A 10,744-nucleotide genomic window follows, 5' to 3' on the forward strand; every position below is an offset into this window, starting at 1 on the left:
TTCCATTGTTAAAATATTTGTCCAGAGAGATTGTTGGTAGCAGCCCAGACTGCATTTAGTTAGCCGTTGGTTACAATGAAGCTTTTTAGAATAATAATTCTCAAAGAAATCTAAAAACAGTATGAGAATAGTTCCTCACGTCACTTCAGTTTAGAACAAACAACAAACTTGGGCTTTTAAATTTAAATATGCCTCAATAGTAAGTCTCAATATTCGCTGTTTTACTAAACAATATACAATTTACAATTTCAGAAGGAATGATATGTTATGCGTATGGGAATGATACTGTAACTGGTTCAGGATATATAAAATATAAAAATTAATTAAAACAACATAAATGTTTTAAACATTCCCATATTTATAATATTTTAGCCAATTTTTAACGTCTTCGATATTTATACACTAATACACTTACGTAGAGTTCCCGTAATGATCAATGACACAGTAATTTAGTTTTGTTAGTTAATTTGTTATTGAACACCCATAGATTTTGTCCTAAAATCGAGTAATATGTGATAAACACATATCTTAGTACATTCTTCTTTAGCTGAAATTCTACTGTTGAAAATTAATTAAAATGCGTAAAAGAATTTGTAAGTTTTCCAAACATCATCGTTACACTTTACGTTACGACCACCATATTGGATCCTATTAATGTTGTAGTTTTAAAATTTTTCCCAAATTTCTAGCATTAAATTTTCAGATTTTCAAGATGGTGACCGTAACGCGAATTGCAACATTAATAGGATCCAATATGTTGGTCGTAACGTAAAGTGTAACGATGACATCGTACTCAAACAAGATGGCGGACGTAATGAAACATGCAACATTTATAAAATCCAATATGACGACCGTAACGAAAGGTGCAACAGTGGTTTTTAAGTAATATGTTATAAAATTTTTATTATTTAATTCTATTAATTTTTTTAATGATTTTTAATTTTTTTTCCCGATTTGCTAACATAAAAATTACGGATTTTCAAGATAGCGGACATGACGTCATACTAGTTGACGATATATACTTTGACATAAGTGGCGGGGGTCTGTCTGCCAGCAGCCACAGTGAGGGAAGGATTGGTCGTCATTTTTATTTTTTTGCCCTCACCGGGTTCGAACTAAGGACTCCGAGCTCCGTGCCGTAAATGTATATTTTTTGATATTTTTATTAACATTTTATTAATTAAATTTTTTTTATTAAAATCTGATAATAAATATAAAGTTTTACAAGATGGCGGGCGTAACGGAAATTGCAACGGTGACGTCATAATCCAAGATGGCGGTCATGATATCCTTTTTCCTAAAAAATTCTTATCGGAGGCTGTAGACATGGATGCTTAAGCCGTTTTTAGGAATTTCGTGGTTTCTAAGGCTAAACGACTATTGAGGTTTTTAGAAATCCTAATTTTCGAATTTTTGTGGAAGAAAACGAGAAATTTTTCCTCAAAACAGGAATTTTTGAGTCATTTGGAGTCATTTTTGAGGAAATTTGAGGAATTTTTGAGTCCAAGATGGCCGCCGTGACGTCACAATCCAAGATGGCGGACCGGCACCAGGCACCTCAGTCTGATGCCTGTGCCAGTAGCCTCATTTACACACTACTCTTAAGTTTAGGCGTTCCTTAAAGTCAATTCTCACGAAATTGGGTTTCTCGATCGTAACATTCACTTATATAGGGGTTTCTTAGTTAGGAACTGGCTTGCCATAGAGCGAGGGTTTTTACGGATATAAGTATAAGCACTAATAGTTTTCAGGTTGGTACTTCGAACGTGTTGTCACGTGACATATATAAAGCAATCAATTATTTTAACTAAACAGTAAACAAATATCTGAATGTGTATTAAGTTCGTGGTAATTGGATTTTTGTGTATTTTCACGGAAAGAAGTAGCTATATGGTCGTTGCAAAGTAGTGTGAAAATGTCTGAAACAGAGAGAATAAGAACGCAAAACTTTTCTTCTGATGAGTAAATGAAGGTGTTGAGCCTAGTTGAGAGGCATAAAAATATAATAGAAAATAAGAGGACGGATGCTGTTTCGAGCAAAGAAAAGGACGCAGCATGGGAGCTATTGTAATTTTGTCTAAGTTTAAACTAAGATTTAATAGCAAATGAAAATAAATAAAAAATCAGCTTATTTCCTTTAGGACATACAAAATTCGTTGTAATAAATGTTCTTTTAAGACTTTTCAACAGGAAAACCTTTAATTTCTTCCTTATTATATGAGTTCTTAAATAAAAGTGGAGTATGCGAACATACTCGAATGTATTTATAATAAAGGAGTTCACATTAAGTTCACCTTAAGAATACTCAGGCCTTCAGTATGGCTAGGTTAATTTTAATTCCTAGTGATTTTATTTTTATAAAAGTTATTTGTGTCTGGAAATAGCGTTTGTCTTAACTGTGTAGTCTTGCATTTGTGAATAACTGATTTATATTATAACATTAATGAAGATGGTTTTGTATTGTATAAATTTACACTTTATTTGTTGTAAGGATGATTGTTATCCTTTACCAAAATCTGCATAATACGTTGTAGGGCAAGGGGAAACAAAGGATTTTTTAAAACAAAGCATTTTTAATCATTTAATTATTTTTGGATCATGTACTAGCCCACTTTGTCAATCTACAGTGACAAAATTTCTAGGATGCAAAGCACCTTTTAGGTCATGAGAACATATCAAAGCCCACAAATTAATATTACCTTAATTTATATTTCACTGATAAACACATAATATTTACTCTTGTTGTACTTAGAGATAACTAAAATATTCTTATCATAATTTAATGTATTAATAAATTTGTACAAAAACCCGTGAAAAATAGAAAAGCACATTTTTCCTAGAGCACAGACTTACATAATATTGTAAGGAGATTTGAATGTCTTATATAAATGTATTTAAGGAACAATTTAGCAGGACATAAGTTCAAATCTTAATTAAACTGTTGTCACAACCTGTTGTAATGAAATGTAATTTTAAGGCGTCATTAGAGATTGGTGATCACATTTTGCTGCAAAGTGTGTTAATTATGACACATTACCACGAGGACGCAAAATAAGGTCTGAAATTGATCTACTGGCATTCATTGTATTTGGTCTCTGCTGTTTTTTGTGTATTTGGTAAAGGGACATCACCACAAGAAACATATTTTGTTCACCACAGAATATAGTAATGAGAAAAATATTTACTAACTACACAGTATTATTATTCAACAAATTTTTAACATTTTTAAATTAAAAATGCAGTCAAAACTTGTTAGTTATCCTCTAAAAATATATGTATTTATTAGTATATATTAATTTAAAATCAAATCTTAAAATATTAGTACATTTTGATTGAAGTAAAATTTGTACACCTAATATTTTGTTTAAAATCCAACTATTTAAACATTATATATGTGTTAGTAAGTACACATAAAAATTTCTTCTGTTTTAGGAAAATTTGTTTTACGAATCACACGTTACAAATTGTTAAAATAATTGTTCACAAGAAATGCCCTGGTATTTCCATACTGATTATCAACTTCATGTATGTTGATGGGCACCTGTCCATTGGCTATTGCTAGTTCCAGTTCAGCAGGAACTCCTTCATGAGGAGGTAGTTCTTCGTTGTTTTCGACACATATGTTGTGGAGAACGCAACATGCCACAATCACTGCCATGACTGTATAAACAGAAACGCGCATGCCCACTGCAAGTACGGGGAATCTCAGCTTGAGCTTGAACACCCCATACTGGCGTTCCACTGTATTTCTTGTCCTTATGTGCCTTTCATTGAAAGTTACTTCACCATGTGCCCACTTCGGCGTCCAGACCAGCACTCCCCCACAGTGGCGCTCGCCACACACTGCTAGTCGGCTCCTCACTCGGCAATCCCCCACTCCACCGAAAAACCACGAAGGTGTCAGTCACACTGGTACCAACTTCACAAACTGTCCGTACGTTCAGACCGCACCAACACGGGAAAGTTCGGAAGAACAAAATAAAAAAAATTACCATCTACTAGAAATAAACAAATATAGATTAATTAATCATAACAAATAAATACCGTTAAAAAACATAGGTAACCAGGTGACGCCGTTACCAACCCAGTGGTAACATCCCTCCTCCTCATATTTGTATCCATATGCTATGGTCCCTCCTCCCGTTATTTGTATTCGTATGTAATGACTTAGCTTGTGTGTACCCTCCTCATATTTGTATGCATATGCAATGACTCGACCAGAATGTCAGATCGGACTTTGTACATATATTTAGTTGGTTTTTAAGATGTATGGATTTATCCTGTGGTTAAGTCGGTATATGCTGTGATATTTCTATGGCATGATGTGACTGGTTATGTTTGTAAGTGGTACTTGACTCAAAAAAATTCTTTACTTCAAGAAACATTCAAAGCGTGAAAGAAAATACATAATTAAATGTTCAATTTAAAGTGTTTGTAAGCTGATGAATGTTGGGTACTGCGGGCTGAGGAATAGGAGTGTATATTATGGCTCTTAGATTTAAAACTGTCTTTTGACATGTTCATTTTGGATTGTTGGGTGGACCTATGTTGTATATTTACTATGATGTAGTTAATGTTTGCGTATGGTAAATATTTATGGAATTAAATCTATTAAGTAGTTTGATTATGATGGACAAATAATATTAAATTCTGGTTGCTTTGGAATAATGGTAAGTGAGGAGACAATTAGTTATGTACGATTACGACTTTAACTGCTACAATGAGATGGAATGCTACATAACACTATATGTGTAAACAGTGTCGGCTGGTGCCTTTTGAAAATGGGGTTCACAGCATTGGTCTCTTTATATAAAGAATCACCGACCTCCTTCCCTTTTGAAGGGGCGGGTCCGGGGGCCTTCCCCTGGAAAAAAATTGGATTTTAAGGTGTAAAATGGTGCTTTTTGGGCATTTTAAATCACATAAATACCAACAATTTTTTCCAAGTTATTGTGGGACGAAAGTAAGTTTTTACCTCCAAAATAGCCACCGGATATGCCGCTCACACTGATAATATAGCAAATGTTAAATTATGCAGTGTGAAGTCTTTTTAAAATAAATACAAATGATTACCATAAAATGTAAAGTACACAAAATTCTGATACAGTTTGCTAGCAAGAGTGTTATTAATGTGACCAGTTGTAAATAAGGTCTATCATTTTATCCATTGTTTTGTTGGTAATTATATATAAATAGATATATTGTATTTACAACAGCATTACATTTACAATATTTAAATACAGCATTGACTTTCAAAATTTGAATTGCCGGTAGTTTATACTTTTCCTTTGAACTTACTTTCCTTAAGCACTAAAATAGAATTACAGTAGTACAATAGTAATATAAACATATGGTATTCATAATTTTAATTTAGTTTTTAATCTTTTCCTTTGAGAGAACATTCTTTAAGCATTACTATATACATCTTAACTTGAAACGAATCTGAACAATTCACTGTAAAATGAGCTGAACAATTCTTTTCGCCAAAAATTAAGTTGAACAATTTACGAACTGTGGTTTAAACAACATAGGAAAACATTATGTGATGATATTATTTAGAATATTATTGAAATTGAAATGCTTAAGTGCAGTTATTTTAAACTAAATCGATCCTTCTATGTTTTTTAGAAGAAAATAATTTAATGACCATGACAATAAAATTTGGTATTTCGTTTATAACGTCTTTTTCTATTGAAAGCATGGCTAACGCACTGAGTCTGTCTTCACACATTGTACTTCTTAAAAATGTTTTTATCCTCATCAGGGTTGAGAAACATCGTTCAGCTTCAGCTGTGGTCATCGGAAAAGTTGAAATAATACGAAACAATTTGTTTGTTTCCGTAAACGTGGTCTGTAAATTGTTTTCAAGGACAAACTGCAGAAGACTAGCTGATCCATCCATATCTCGGAAGTCGTGTCGCTTGTAAATTACTGCTAGCTCAGTTTTTAAACGAGCCTTATCTAAGAAAGGATACGTTTTGGTTGTTTGTTCAAGAAGATGAACAGGAAATTGCTTATATTCCCGGAAGTTTTCGGAATCAAAAAGGCATACCGCAGAAGAATATGTTGTTAAAGAAAACCTCTCCTTTACTTGATTAGTAATCACATCACATACTTCCTTGGCTGCAACAGTTCTATTTACATGAACATCTTCCACTTTCCTTTTTTTAGCATGCTGCTCTGGAACCGACATTTCAGTTCGCATTCTCACTTTATCCATATTCTCTCTTTCTTTCTCAAATAAAAGTCGAAAACTGTCAACATGTGTCCTGACTTTATCGGCATCGATGCTCCTTTTTTGTAGCTGATTAAACAAAATGTCTACGTGCGGCATTATATTGTGAAAAACTGTCAGCCAAAATACAAACACTGGATCATTTAACATGCGCCGATTGGTTGATTGTTGTTGACTGCTTGCATGACGACTCAATTTCGTCCATGCATTAAATCAGTTGTTTTCTGTGCTCGTACACCGTGTTAACAGTACGACTCTTAAAATTCCATCTTGTAGAAGAAGCACGAGGAATTATCCTGCCAACAACGCCATTAAGAACAGCAATTCTCTGTGGTGAGTGGCTAAAGAAGTTAGTTATATCACTCAATTTGGAAAAGAATACACGGACTTGATGGTTTTGGCTTGTAGATTGTGCCACAATTAAATTCAACTGGTGCGCATAACAATGCACATAATGTGCACATATAAAATTTTGTTAAATAATGGCCTGAACACCATTGCAATGTCCACTCATTACACTAGCCCCATTATAACTCTGAGATATAAATTTCTCGGGATTGTCAACAATACTTTCCAAAACAATGAGAATAAATTCTGCAATTGACGCAGCATATTGTCCTGGAGGATTTACAAACTGCCAGAATCGTTCTACTGCTTGCCCGTTAGGTAACAAATAGCGAAAAACTATAACCAATTGAAATAAAGATTATATGTCTGTCGTTTCGTCTGCAATCACTGAATCAAAACTTGCACATGAAATTTCTTTTTTGATGTATTTTCTTTTCCAATGACAAATTAGAAACACCAGTGTTTTTATGTCCGAGACTGTTAACTTACTCAAGACCATAACGAGTAACTTAACTTAGTAGTTAAAACAAACTTTTTAAACGTCGCTCTAAACGCACATAAGTAGAACAATAACACGTGACAAACAGCGCTGTCATCATCCTCGAAGAGCGAGCAAAAATGGGAGAAACAGGACAAGAAATGTCGCGCCGCGCACAGGATAGCGTTGCGCACGACTGGACTGTGCTCCTAGGCTGGCTTATGGGGAGCTACCCCCACCACGTTGCTCCGAGCCAAGCGGCGCGCCGTCGCCAACCTAGCCACTATCGCACGTGCGATCCCAGCAAGCTGCGCTTACTCTATAGCGGCGGTTTTGGAAAATATTGCTAATGGTTATAAGACCAAATGGGTTGCATTTATTTATTATCGAAGTGTATGATATTTAAGTATTACAGTAGGCGCCTATTTAAATGAGGCGAGGGGGTTCACGTGCGAGTGTGCTCTAATGCAATAACCGCCACTGTGTGTAAGTATTATGTCAGTAGGTTGGGTGGGAATGGAAATAATACGAAATAATACAGCGTATAATATTACACAAATATGCCGGCTTAAGACTGTGATTTGAAATAGAATTAATGATTTATGGTTCTGCGTAGATATAGTGGCTGGGAGTTTTGAAATTAAATGAGGTGCAAAGTCCTATACAGATGTTAATATTTGAGGATGCTAGGCATTTTATTAATAATATATCATGGCAGCGGGAGGAGATGTATTTTAGTCGTGTTTACCATACCAATAATCATCTCGTGATTCCATTGGTTAAGTTATGAATCTGCATCATCTAGATAGTTTCAAGAATTCTAGGATAGTTGAATGATTTGGAGTAGAAGAGAGACCCTATGTAAGATGAGTCCTAAGTAAACATGTTGATGACGTGAAGAGTGACGTAGTGGGGGTAGGGGTTATCTTTATATGTAGGGATGTGGACGGAATTAGTAGCATAGTTGTCATCCTGACTCCGAAGAGTGAACATCGCTTGGGAGCTCTCTTTCTTGTTTAACTACAAAGACATCTGGGGAGAGTATGGAATCTACCTCTAGTTCTTCGGAATCCTGCATGGAGCAAGAATCTCCATTGAAGCATCGGTGTCCGCACTGTAATATGATGTTCTCAACGATCTCCAACATGAGACGTCATGAGAAGAGTTATTGCCTGAAGAATCCTTCTCGCACTATTGTTTTCTGTAATGAATGCCAGAGTAAGTTTACTCGCAACGATGATTTGAAAAGACACTTGAAGATATGCAAATGTGAAGACCGCTTGCTTGTAGAACAGCATGTGAACGTCACGACTCCTCAATTTAAACTAGAAACAGGCTACAGCATTAAAGGAGATCAGCAGCAACAACCACCCGCATCGTCATCTGGACATAAAACTAACACTGTGCTTGGTCAGTTACAGACAAATGATAATGGATTTTACTTGGCACAATCTGCATTTGGAGGAGTTCTGAAAGACTATTACTATCTAAATACTTTTAGTGAGGCAAAAGATATTTGCACTTTTCTGAGTGATATTGAGCAGAATATAATACAACAGATTATGGATGATACAGCATCACATGGACCTTTAAAATATAACTTATGGTTGGATTGTCTATATGGTAAACCGGAGCCGCACGAGAATCGAGTGCGCAAGTGTGCTTTCAAGACATCGGCTGCTGCAATTTACGATTCTGACGAAGTAGATAAGTCAGTTAAACAGAGTATAGAAGAACTCTGCATGGAAGAAGAAGAATATATGGGTAAAGGATCTGGTTGGACACTGAATTCGGTGGACCGTCTGGAGCTGAGAATTAGCCATTTTGACTCAATATAGATGTTTTACTTTATGTAAAAGACTGTGTATAAAATACACGTTGTAAATAAAATAAATTGTTAAATTATACTATGTTGTTTTTTTTACCTTAATTTATCCTGCTTTATTTATGGTGAAAATTATATATAATGAAATAATTTCCAATACAAAAATGTGTATATAAGCATACATAAATATTGTTTTCATGAGATACTGAGTTACAATATAAAGAAAATGTGAGTGCAAAGGAATGCATGTAAAGTAAACTTAAGCGAAACTTAAAACACTCAAAGAAAACATAAGTGTAAAGGAAAGCCCTCAAGGAACTTGTAGTCGCAAGTGAAAGCATGTTAGGATATGTAAGAGCAAATGAAAGAACGTAAAGAAAATGTAAGCGCAAATGAAAGCACTCAAAGAAATTGTAAGCGCAAATGAAAGCATGTAAAGAAAACTTAAGCTATGTAAGTTAGTTTGAGTGCTACAGTGCACAAGTCTGCAGTATGACTTTGTAATAAGGTTTGTGATAAGTTTAATGGCAATGCATTTTTTATCTTAGTATTTGGGAGGCGCAAATGAAAGCCCTCAAAGAAATTGTAAGCGCAAATGAAAGCCCTCAAAGAAATTGTAAGCGCAAATGAAAGCATGTAAAGAAATCATAAGCTATGTAAGTTAGTTTGAGTAGAGTGCTACAGTCCACAAGTCTATGGTATGACTTTGGTATATGGGCTGTGATACGTTTAATGGTAATACTAGGAATAATTTTTATTTTTATTTTAGTATTTAGGATGATCACGTGATGCTCATTACGAATAATTAATCTACATACTCTAGCAGAGGATGAAAGTTAGTATGATTATATAATCAAGTATGGTGGGTGCATACAAGAGAGATGATAATACAATATGTTTATGGTCAAGATTAAAGTGGGTGATAACATAATCTAAAATTGTGGTGAAGTGGATGTGTTATAAGTATTATGTTATGACATACCCCAAGATAGTGGTAAGTTCAGGGTGTCTACAGTAATGTGATGACATACACCAAGATGGTGGGAAGTTCAGGGTGTCTACAGTAATGTGAAATGTGATGATGCCAAGATTGTGTTGGTGACGACATATAAGAGGGTGAACATAAATGATGTAATCCAATATAGTGGAAAATTCAAGTTGAGGGACATAGTCCACATGTTATAGGTCAAGTGAAGACGATATAGTCCAAGATGTCGTTCGAAAGAGCTACAGTGATGACAATACGATATGTCTGCCTACAGAAGATGAAATATATAATGATATAATCATAATGAAAAGTACGGATGCTTGGTGTTTTAACGACAACTGCAATATGTAGGTTTGGGGCACTAGATTACGAGATAGGCATGATGTCATAATTCAAAATGATCGAAAGTTCTAGAGTCCGTGATGGCTTTGGAGTTGGTGATGACGACGTAGTCCAATATGATGTTCATGATGTCATAGGTTAAAGGTGAGGATTAACAAAATCCAATATGGCTGCCCTCAGAAGGTTAAATTACTATGACTGTATAATTAAAATATCATCACATAGGAGTAGGGTGCTCGATTGTGGGGTGTTAGGTGTGATTACATAATTCAAAATGGTTGAATCTAAGATGGTATAGTTCTAAATGTCAGTTGGGGTCAAGGTCATACAATATGGCTGTGGTTATGTGACCGTAAAGAAAAAGTGTAATGCATGTAAATGGTATGATGTCATCGTAACGAAAAGTACAACATAGGAGCGGGGTACTCGATCCAGTGGTGGTAGGTGTGATTTCATAATTAAAAATGGTGGGTGTTTCTATAAAACAAATTGGTGATTGTATAATATTAATGTGAAAATCTTAAATCC

This window comes from Bacillus rossius, chromosome 6, assembly GCF_032445375.1.
Source record: "Bacillus rossius redtenbacheri isolate Brsri chromosome 6, Brsri_v3, whole genome shotgun sequence".
Lineage (NCBI taxonomy): Eukaryota > Metazoa > Arthropoda > Insecta > Phasmatodea > Bacillidae > Bacillus > Bacillus rossius.